Here is a 9,918-nt window from a genome sequence, read left to right as displayed (position 1 = left end):
CGCCGCCGCCGCGGGGATCTTCTGCTGAGCCAGCTGTGCTTCCTGGCCTCGGTGGCGCTGCTGCTCTGGTCACTGTCGAGCCTGCGGGAGCGGAAGGGTGAGTGCGTGTCGCTGGGGCTAGGGGCTGCGGGGCTACCATTGGGGCCAGGTCGGGCGAGAGACCCGGTACCTGGCTGCCCCTCGCTAGGTCAGAGGAGGAGCCCCGAGCAGCGCGTGGAGCAGCCCTGCTGCTCTGGGAACCTCTACCGGTCTGCACCTCTGCCCGGTCTCCCTTTCCCTCAGGCTGGAGGGACCTGAGGTGATGGTGCTGGGCATACTTAGCCACCCCCACCCCCAGCAGGAGTGAAGTTGTGGCGCTCAGATGCAGCACCTATGCATGTGACCACCTGTGCACCCTGGTGTGAAAGGCTGGCGGGGTTGGGGACTGGGTGATACCTCATTCCTATGTGTTGTCCCAGTGAAACAGGCAGGGTGGGAGGGTTAGAAAGCTCCTTGCTCCTTGCCTTTCCCAAGCAGGTGTTGGGAATTTCGGGTGGGAAAAAAGTGTGAGCTGGAGCAGCCCGGGTTTAACATGGGCTTGTTCTGAAACTGCCTGAGTGAAGAGAGCTGGGAAGACCTGGACCGCGTGCCTGGAGTTCGGGGTGGACTCACTTCTGTGCGCGGAATGACTGGGACTGGCTGACCCATCACTCAATCTCTCCATCCACTGCGTGGCCGGTCCTCTCCCTGCTCTTTCACACACAACTTGGGTCTTATCTCTGCCCTTGGCCTTTCTGGAGCTGAAATAGACCTTGTGCAGAAATTTGCTCAGAACAGTTGTCCGCTAAAAACAATTCGGATTCTGAGCGCAGCTGTCTAAAAAAGCCAAAGGAAGACTTGTAAAATGGTTTTTTGACCCGGCCTTCCAAAGGGCCAGGGTATGTGGGGAAACAGCTACATCCATGGTGAGAAAAAGCAGTTATGGTGTGAGCTGTGGTGTTAGGACAGACATCGATCTGACACAAGGTGTTGTGATATGCAGAACAGCAACGTTTTAATTCTGATGGTGACATATTTAAAGGTGCTATCAATCAGAAAAGGGATCCCCTCACATTGGCCACTGCTGAACCTCACGGTGGAACTGGACGGTCATTCAGGTTTTCCCAGACCTCTGCACAGACTTCATCATATATGGTAATGAGACAGAGGCGGCGTCAGTTCTCAGCAAAGCCCTGGGTGGGCTCCTCTCTCTCTCCAGGGCTTCAGAATCCCACATCTTCTGGCCTAGGGTTGTGACATCAGGAAGGGACCATGCATGGGTGGGGAAGCGAGACCTTACTCCAGGGGCAGACTTGGACCACTAGGAAGCTAGCTGCTGGGGGAGGCTCCCTAGGAGGGCTCTCTGTTTTCCTGTGGAGAGAGCCCAACAGTTGACAGTGACTGCCTCTCTGACGGGGGCCATTTTTCCAGCATGCTGGGCTCTGAGTCACAGGGTTCCCACCACTTTCTGGGCTATAAAACACATCTTTCTGGATGGAAATTGACACCCACCAGTGAAGTCAGCCAATGGCAGGGGGTTGCCTGCCCCTTTCTAGAAAAATGGGTTACCTGGGGGAAGGGAGTGTTAGACACTCTGCAAACTGGAAGCCTGGTGACTGGACTGTCATTTTGAATGGTTTCCCTGGCAGGGACATTTCTGTTCAGGTGATACCGACTCAGATTTACTTCCATAGCATATCCCTTTCTTCCAACCCTACTTCTTCCGTCCATATCCTCTTCCTTCCCATCAGTGCCCGGTTTAGGAAAACTCCTGGCCAGCACCTGAAAAATCTAATGGGGAAGCCGATGGTGCTAAGAGGGATGGATACCTGGCAGTCTTAGCCCCCGCTGCATGACTTGCTAATTGTAATTAAATCTCTAATCATCTTTTCTTCTGTTAGGTATGTCCTATTTCCATACACTATGCACAGCAGCTTTTTGCAGCAAGGCCAGTTTTCAAGATAATTTTTAGCCAATTAATGCACTTGAATCTGCAAATGATGACATTTCTGCTCAGGACACAGATATGCAGCATATAGCATACATACACTTTCAAATAGCGACTCTTACTCTGAAATCTGGGGGGGGGTGTCACTGAACTCAGTGGTTCTTTCAGTATGGTAAAAAGTTCAGAATTTAGCCTTGTTTTAAAGACATTGTGACTGAAAGAGGCTGAGTATTTGGCTTAAAGTCACACAGCATCACACAGCTGTTGAGGAGTAGAGGCAAAAACTAACCTGAGGTTGGGCTCTTTGTTCCCAACTCTGTTTCCTAGTATTTGTGTCACCTCTAGCTTTGTAATATTTAGATAATTCCAGGGGTGCCACATAATAATCAAGGGTAACACTTGTATGTATTGATCATAAAATCCATGCAGTGATTATTAGAGATAACGTCTTAGAAGCTTGTTTTCTAACCCATATAGATCTTTCTCTCTTTTTTTTTCCTATAAAAGGGGCAGTTCTTTTACCAAACCAGTAGAGATGTGTGCCAGTTATACTCTACAATGTTGTCCAGCAATTCTAATCATATAGAATAGGAAATCCCTTTCTTGGCCTCTAACCAAACTCAGATTTGGTTATATACAGAAAAGATTTTCAGTATTTGTTTGCCTGCCATATAGGAAAGAATCTATACTGACTTTTCCTGCTGAGATGGGACATTGAGAGTTGTTTAATTTGGATCAGAAAGGGTTAGTGCTGCAATCAAGAAAAATCTTACTTCTGACAACAGAAGCAACAATAGTAACTAGAATTTGGTGGGCTCTAAAGTGCCTGGCACTGTGCTAATTATACCTCATTTGTATTGCTTTCTCTACAAATGCTGTATCCCAGAGTGTGAGCTTTCAGCACTGGAGAAAGATGAGGCTCGGGGGGCCCTGTTCAGTTGTTGTGGGTGAAGATCTCAGTTTTGGTCTCTGTTTCAGAGCCAATTGAAATAAGGTGTTAGATTTGCTAATGAGGATGTTATTTTATTTTTTTTTTTTGCAATGAGAATTGATTGTTTTTGTATGTTTTAAGTGGTTTAAAGTGTTTGAGTTTTCTGTGATGTAAACTACCTGGCCATCTTTTTCCAGGAAAGGTATGGACAGAGCCTAGGGTTTCTAACTTAGGAGGAATTCCAGACATCCTCTCTAGAAGTCCTCAGGAAGGTGAACATTGACTAAGAAAGAAAGTAACACACACACGTGTATAAGTATACAAAGTGTTTATGGTGTTTTTTGTGCCAGTTACTATTGCTGTGTAACAAATCACCCCTAAACTTAGTAGGATGCAACATCCATTAACTTTTGCTCCTGGGTACTTTGGGTCAGGCACTTGGAGGGGTGTCTTGGCAACGGCTTTACCCTGCTGCATTGTGTCAGGGGCCTTAGCTGGAAAGGCTGTAGGGCTGGGCGTCTTGACAGCTGGATCCAGAATCATCTGAGGCAACATTACTCCCATGTCTGGTGTTGAGATGGCTGTTGGCCCAGACTGACATGTGGCCTCTCCACGTGGTCTGTCCATGTGGTCTGTCCATGTGGCTCAGTTTGAACTTCCTCAGAGCATGGCAGCTGGGTTCGGAGAGCAGGAGTCCCAGGAGAACAAGGTACAAAGTCATGGTATTTTTATGTCCTTGCCTCAGAAGCTACATGGTGCCATTTTTTCTATTCTTTCCTGGCTCAGGTTTACAGCTCAGGGACACAGAACCACTCGTGTCATGGAGGAGTTCAAAGGGCATATGTGCTGGGAGATAGGGCTGTGGCTGTTTGTGGAAATTCCCAGATCTGGAAGGACCAGGCTTAGGAGTGATTGGAGATGGGTCCCAAGGTGGTGAATGGTGAATAAGATGTGTGTATATGCAACCTTCATACATCTATGTAGTTGAACACCGCCCCACCATACACATAGGTATGCATCTGCCTGCCTAAAAATACTGCTGCTTGTCTTATGTGGCATGGGGTCCAGATTTACTTTGCAGATCTGTGATTCCCCCTTTGCCCCAGGGTGCCCCATATTCAGATGCCTTAGAGTGAGGCCTGCAGGGGCCTCAGCTACATGCCCTTTCTCCTTACTGTCCCCTTTCTGAACCTCACTCTCTGGCTTTCCTTTCGCTTTGTAAAAGGGGACACATCAGGCCGCATGCTGGTCCATGGCTGACTCTGGTCCCCGCCAGAGTTAGTCCTGTGCTTCAGCAAGTTAGTCCTTCGCATTTGCTGCTAGTCTTTCACATCGGGGCCCATGAGCTTCCTCACCTCTGTCACCCTGTCACCTAGCCCATTGCTTATCTGCTTTACCAAATAAACTCAAACCATGTTTAAGTATACAAACACATTTTTAAAAAAGCTTGATTTTTTCTTTTTTTTAAAACCTGTTTGAAACTAGCCCACATGCTTTGTACCAAACCATAAGGTTGTGAGGCAAGCTTTAGCATTACTTTTCCTCCTTTACTTTTCCAGTAAAGGATCTGGTGGGAAAGGGTAAAAGATTATTAAGTAAAGAAGCTGTTGTGATTTTCTTTCTCTCTTCCCCCTCTGTCTTTCTTTCTATCAATAATTGAACTCAAGGCTTTCATACCAAAAGCTACATCCTCAGCCCCTTTTTGTTCATTTTGAGGTGGGATTTTGTTAAGTTGTCCAGGCTGGGCTGGAACTTGTGATCCTCCTGCTTCAGCCTCCTTGAGGGCTGCGATTACAGGGATGGGCTGCCGTGCCTGGCTAGCTGTCTTGATCACTGCATTGCAGTGCCTGTGATAAGAACCTGCCACCACATGCCAGAAACTCATTGGCTGGCACACACTTTATTTTCAAAATTTATCATTCTGCTCCCATTTCCTCAATTGAGATATTGTCACCCATCCACCCTGGGACAGCACCGAGCTAAGAGAGGTGCTGTGCCCTGCCTAGTGTACACTGGTGAAGTGGCAGGATTTGAACCAGGCCTCCCTGTTGGAGTAGCATACCACTGACTTTTGCAGCTGAGGCTGAGGAGGCTGTGAATAGGAGTTGGGGAATCACCCTGCCTTTTCCAGTTATCTGAGGAGTACAGGAGCGACAGAAGGTTGGTTTCCCAGAAGCAGTATTTTAGAAACACATTGCTTTTCAACCTTTTCTATTTTCTGCACAAACATATATAGATGTGTCTCTTCCCTCCTGGCTTTTCTTAGCTGCTCATCAACCCAGATTTTCTCAAAGATTTCCTCTACTTGCGAGCTTTGGATCCTTGTGGGGAGATTTTTTTTACCCTAGAGGGTTGGCAAAGCCAAAAGAATTGCAAAACCAGCTATTTGCTGAGAATTCTGAGGCCTGGTGGAAGTTGGCTGATAGGACAAGATTTTGGCAACCCTCTTTTTCTGTAAGGAGATTTCTTTTCTTTGAGAAAAATACATTTTATTTTTCTTTTGGTTGTGGTGGTGGGTAATAATCTAAAGTCTTCTCTAAGGGAAAACTGAGGAATGGGGAGTTTAGAAAATGTCCCTGGAGTTGCAAAGCTTGTGCTGCCAGGAAGGTGATTGGATTTTTTCTGGCCTATTCCTGCCTTCGTTTTTTGCAGAGCTTGTTTGGCAGTTATTTTTACTTGATGTTTGTAATAGTTTCAAACAGGGTGTTACCATTTAGGATTTGAAGATTTGGATTTTAAAGGCTCAGGTGGAGGAAAGTTTTTCTGTGAGCCACATGGTGATGGGCCACACATCTTGAGGCTCTGCTGGCCCTTTCTGTCTCTTTCCTCTTGTGGCCTGAGGTGCAAGGGGGATGTTGGTCTCAGGAGCATCACTGTCCCTTGCTGGCCCCACTGGCCCTGTCCCCACCATTACAAACTGTCCCTTTATAGATCCCCAAGAGGGAGATCCTACCTGGATCCCAAGTGCCAGATGCCTCCATCCATATACTCATTGAACCCGTGGCAGGCTTTATGCCAGTTGCTGGTGTGACCACAGTGCCGGGAAGGACAGCAGCACGTCCATCCTCGTGGCTTCGAGAGAATAGAAGCATTGAACAATTACTTTTCAAGCTTTCTAAGGCATATGAGTGGAAAATCCAGTGTGGCATGGAGGTCCTGATAGGAGAAGCTGAAACCTGAAAAGTAAAAGGAATGAGACTGCTATACGATGGGAAATAAAAGGCAAACACAGAAATATGGGCCAAATATACAGGCAGGCAGTTTTAAAAAATGCACCTTCAAATGGTCAGTAGACACTGGGAAAAATTTCCACCTTAATTGTTAACAGGGAAACCCAAATTTGAAAATTAAAAAATGCCATTTTTCGATATTAGGTTAGCAAAAATTAAGAGGAGTTAACATTGATTGTTGGTAAAGCGCTGTACAAACAGCATCTCTTTCACGTCAGAGGAGGAAATAAATTGCTAGGTACCCAGACACTGCAGGTGCCCATGGTGAGGGCAGCAGTTTTGCTGTTTTAGTGTGATTTCTATGTAGATGGAGCTTGAAGGGGTTACCACACTCAGCTGTTTATATTAGCCACTTGAAAAGGGCAGAGGGAATCCTGGGCAAGTTGTTATGGCAATGATAAAGATTTACTTGGTAAGTTGGCAAGCCCAAGAAGATGGTGGGCAAGTGGTCTGAAGGACCCTCTTTATCAGCTCAGATTTTAAACCATCCTTATGCTGCTGGGTTGAGCCTTAAATGGTAAATAGGGTCTGATTCCAGCAGGATGGAAGCAGTTTTTGGCAGAAGATCACAATGTGGTTGAACACATCATGGCTGTTTTCTTTGAGCCTTGTGTGTCATGTGGCCTCAGGACTAGAATGGCCAGATGTTGATTTCTGAGACTTTGGCACAGACTCTCCTTACCTGAATCCACCTGGGGTGTATGCAACAGGTTGGTCATGACCCTTGGAACTCTGGGGTTTGGGGCTTGGGAGGGAACTGGAGGGAACAGGCCTCTGTCATTTCTAGAACTGCCCCACCACTATAAGCTGCTTTTAAAAATCACAATACCTAACCGTATTCCCTGCCTGCCCGTAACCATTTTTTTCCTAGGAGAGGGTGAATGAATAAAGTCAGGACCTACTTTGGGGAATTTCTCCTTTGCAACTTTTGCAACATTTGCAACATCTTCATTTTTGCTTTTATATTTTTGCATTGTTTGATCTTAGCGGAAGTCTTTTACTTTAGCAGGCTGATCTGCCCCTGGAATTGAAGCGGTGGAGGACAGGAAAGAACAAAGAGAGTGAAGAGGAGCATGAGAAGGGACACCAGAGAAGGGAGGTGTCACAAAGTGACATCAGGAAGTCAATAATGCCACTTTTCAGACAAAACACCAAACATTCATTTTTGGATATTTTGATTTTTGCAAGCTAGTGGGACATCTGGGTGGCATTTGAAAATCAAGATTATCAGCACTTGTAGCTACAGATGAGGATTTGTTAGTAACTTTCATGAGGGTGAAAATTGGATCTTTGGGTTTGGTGAGCTGGGTGGTTGTTACCGTCTCTGCAAGTTATCATTACCGGGGGAACTTTGTACCTCACACAGGTCTGAGTCCCACCCTGAGAGTTTCTGATGCACAGCTCCAGGGTGTAGTGTGGGCATTGGGATCTTTTAAAAGTGATGTAGATGATACCAATGGGCAGCAAGGTTGAATGCCACTAGGCTAGGTTAGTGTCCCGTGCTTACCTAGTCACAGCCACGTAAATGCTTTTTGTCCCTGAATTTTGAAATGCATTGTGCTTCACTTTCCTGTCCCAAACATAAATTAATAATTTGTCTGCTTAGTTTTCTAAGCCTTTTCCACAATTTAAGCCCAAGCTTTCCTCCACTGACCTTGCTCTCCTCTTAATGTGTACAATGTCATTAAATATTTTTTCCAGTCTTCTTCTGGAAGAAGTTTTCACCAGATTCTCCTGGGCTGTCCTAGTCTGGGCGGGGTGAGGGCTGAGCCTGCTGCCCACTTTGCCTCTTTTGACCATCCTTCATCTCTGTCCTGTGTATTTCTTTTTGTCCTCCCTTATCTTCAAATCCCTGCTTCTTGGAAGCCATGCATGCCTCTTTTTTTTTTTGCTTATTCCTGAATTTCTGATGCAAGTTTCTAGGGCTCACACATTCTAGGTGCCTGCTGTGATAGGGAGCATGGGAAGTAAAGATTTGAGATTTACTTGAAAGTATTCCTTCCACTGCCGCCCTTCCTGTGAAATAGCTAGGCTGGGTCTGGGATTTAGGTTGACACACACTTTCCTTGTATTTTGAAGGCAGTGCTTGGATGTTTTCCACCTTCTGGAGATACCTTGGACAAGCCTGGTGCTATGGTAGCTTTTAACTGTCTTTGGAATCAGTTTTCCCCTTGAAGAGTCGGTGTTATTTGCTTTGCTCCTAATGTGCTATTTGCTTCTAACGTCATTTATGTCACAGTTAAGTGACTGGTGTGGGTCTGTGTTCATCCATTTTCCTGGATCTCTCACCAAATTCTTTGAATCTGGAAGTGAATATCTTTCAGGTCCGGGAACTTGCCTTTTGTTGATTTTCTCCTCCTCTGTTCTTGCCTGTGCCTTTCTGGGTGGTCTGGAACTTGCATTTTTGACTTCCTGAATTGATCGCCTAGTTTTCTTATTTCTTCTAATTTCTTTCATCCTTTTGCTCTGATTCCTATAGATTTTCTTAACCATATCTTCCAGTCCTCACACTGAGCTTTTATGTGCTACTGTCATATTTTCAATTTCCAAGATCTCTTTTTTCCTCTGCAAGTTATTTTTAATAGCATTCTGCTCTGCTCCATTGATATATCATCATCTCTTTTATCTCTGAATATACACACAGTTGTCCTTGAAGTTTTCTTTGCTCTTTGTGGTCTGCTTTTCTGTCCATTGGTTTTGTGCTGTTTTTCATACTATGGGTGTCTCTGATGTCAGGGCATCTCAGCCATCTGCCATCTGCTTGTACTTAGATGGGGGCCATTGCATGATGGTTGGGCACTGCGAAGGAGGGTCTTCTTGATTGCCCGTGTCTCCCTGGAAGAGGATCAGATGGGGCAGTTTCATTGGGCAGTGATGTCCCATGTCTCTTGTTTTCCATCTTTATTAGGGTTGGTCTCATTTCTCGGAGAAAGGTCATTCAGTGTCCTGCCTAAAGGGGAAAGACCTATTACTTCTGGGAGTCCAGGGGGAGAAGAAGCTGGTGCTGGGTTGGATTTGTTCAGCAACAATTATCTCTTTACTCAAGGGATATTCAGTCCTCTCAGCTGTGAGTATAAAAGAGTTGAGTAATTTATTTGGAAACATAGTAAGACATCCCAAGTTATTTAAGTCAGACTGTCTGCCTGCCTCTCTTCTTCCTTTCCTTCTTCTTTTAGCTACTATACACAGGAAACTGGTAGGAGTGGCTGCTACCTTGGAAGACTACTGTCATGGATAGATGGAAGATTAAATCTTCACCATATCCTTTTTTAAAAAAGTTTCAATGGGAGAATTGCAGATTTACATGCAAATAGTAACACAGAGACATCATGGTGCATTTTTCCAGTGGTGACAATTTTACAAAGCTATGGTGTAATATCATCACCAAGATCATGACATTGTATAAACCACACATCTTATTCAGATTCCCCAGGTTTTACTTATGCTCTATGTTTGTGTGTATTTTGTTCTACACATTTGTGCTACTTGTATAGGTTTGTGTATCCACTGCCACAGTCAAGATACTGGACAAACTATCCCTCCCTCCTGTTTGCTGTCTGTATTAGTCACATTCTCATTACTGGCATAAAAACTTGACACTTATAATTTAAGGAGGTGAGATTCATTTTACTTGTGGTTTCAGTGGGTTCAGTCCATGGATAACTGGCTGCAAGGCAGAAACAGAATGGTATAAGGGCCTGGTAGAGAGAAGCTGCTCAACCTGTGGTAGTCAGGAAGCAGAGAGAGGGTGAAGAGCAGGGTCATGCTCACAGTGACCAGCTTCCTAACAG

At 45.4% G+C, this 9,918-nt stretch overlaps 1 protein-coding gene across 1 annotated transcript in view; it reads left to right on the top strand.

Moving 5' to 3' along the window:
• The first annotated feature begins 6 nt into the window (after positions 1-6).
• The window catches only part of Slc24a3 (solute carrier family 24 member 3), a 459,193-nt gene continuing 449,281 nt past the window's right edge, over positions 7-9,918 (top strand). The window contains exon 1 of the mRNA XM_010634169.2: positions 7-97. The gene's annotated coding sequence lies outside the window, so the exon portion shown is untranslated. The remainder of the gene's footprint in view (positions 98-9,918) is intronic.

The sequence above is a fragment of the Fukomys damarensis genome, unplaced genomic scaffold, assembly GCF_012274545.1.
Source record: "Fukomys damarensis isolate Sample0158 unplaced genomic scaffold, DMR_v1.0_HiC HiC_scaffold_7, whole genome shotgun sequence".
NCBI classification, from domain to species: domain Eukaryota; kingdom Metazoa; phylum Chordata; class Mammalia; order Rodentia; family Bathyergidae; genus Fukomys; species Fukomys damarensis.
The sequence above is the reverse complement of the archived record's forward strand: the minus strand, read 5'-3'. Positions and strand labels throughout refer to the sequence as shown.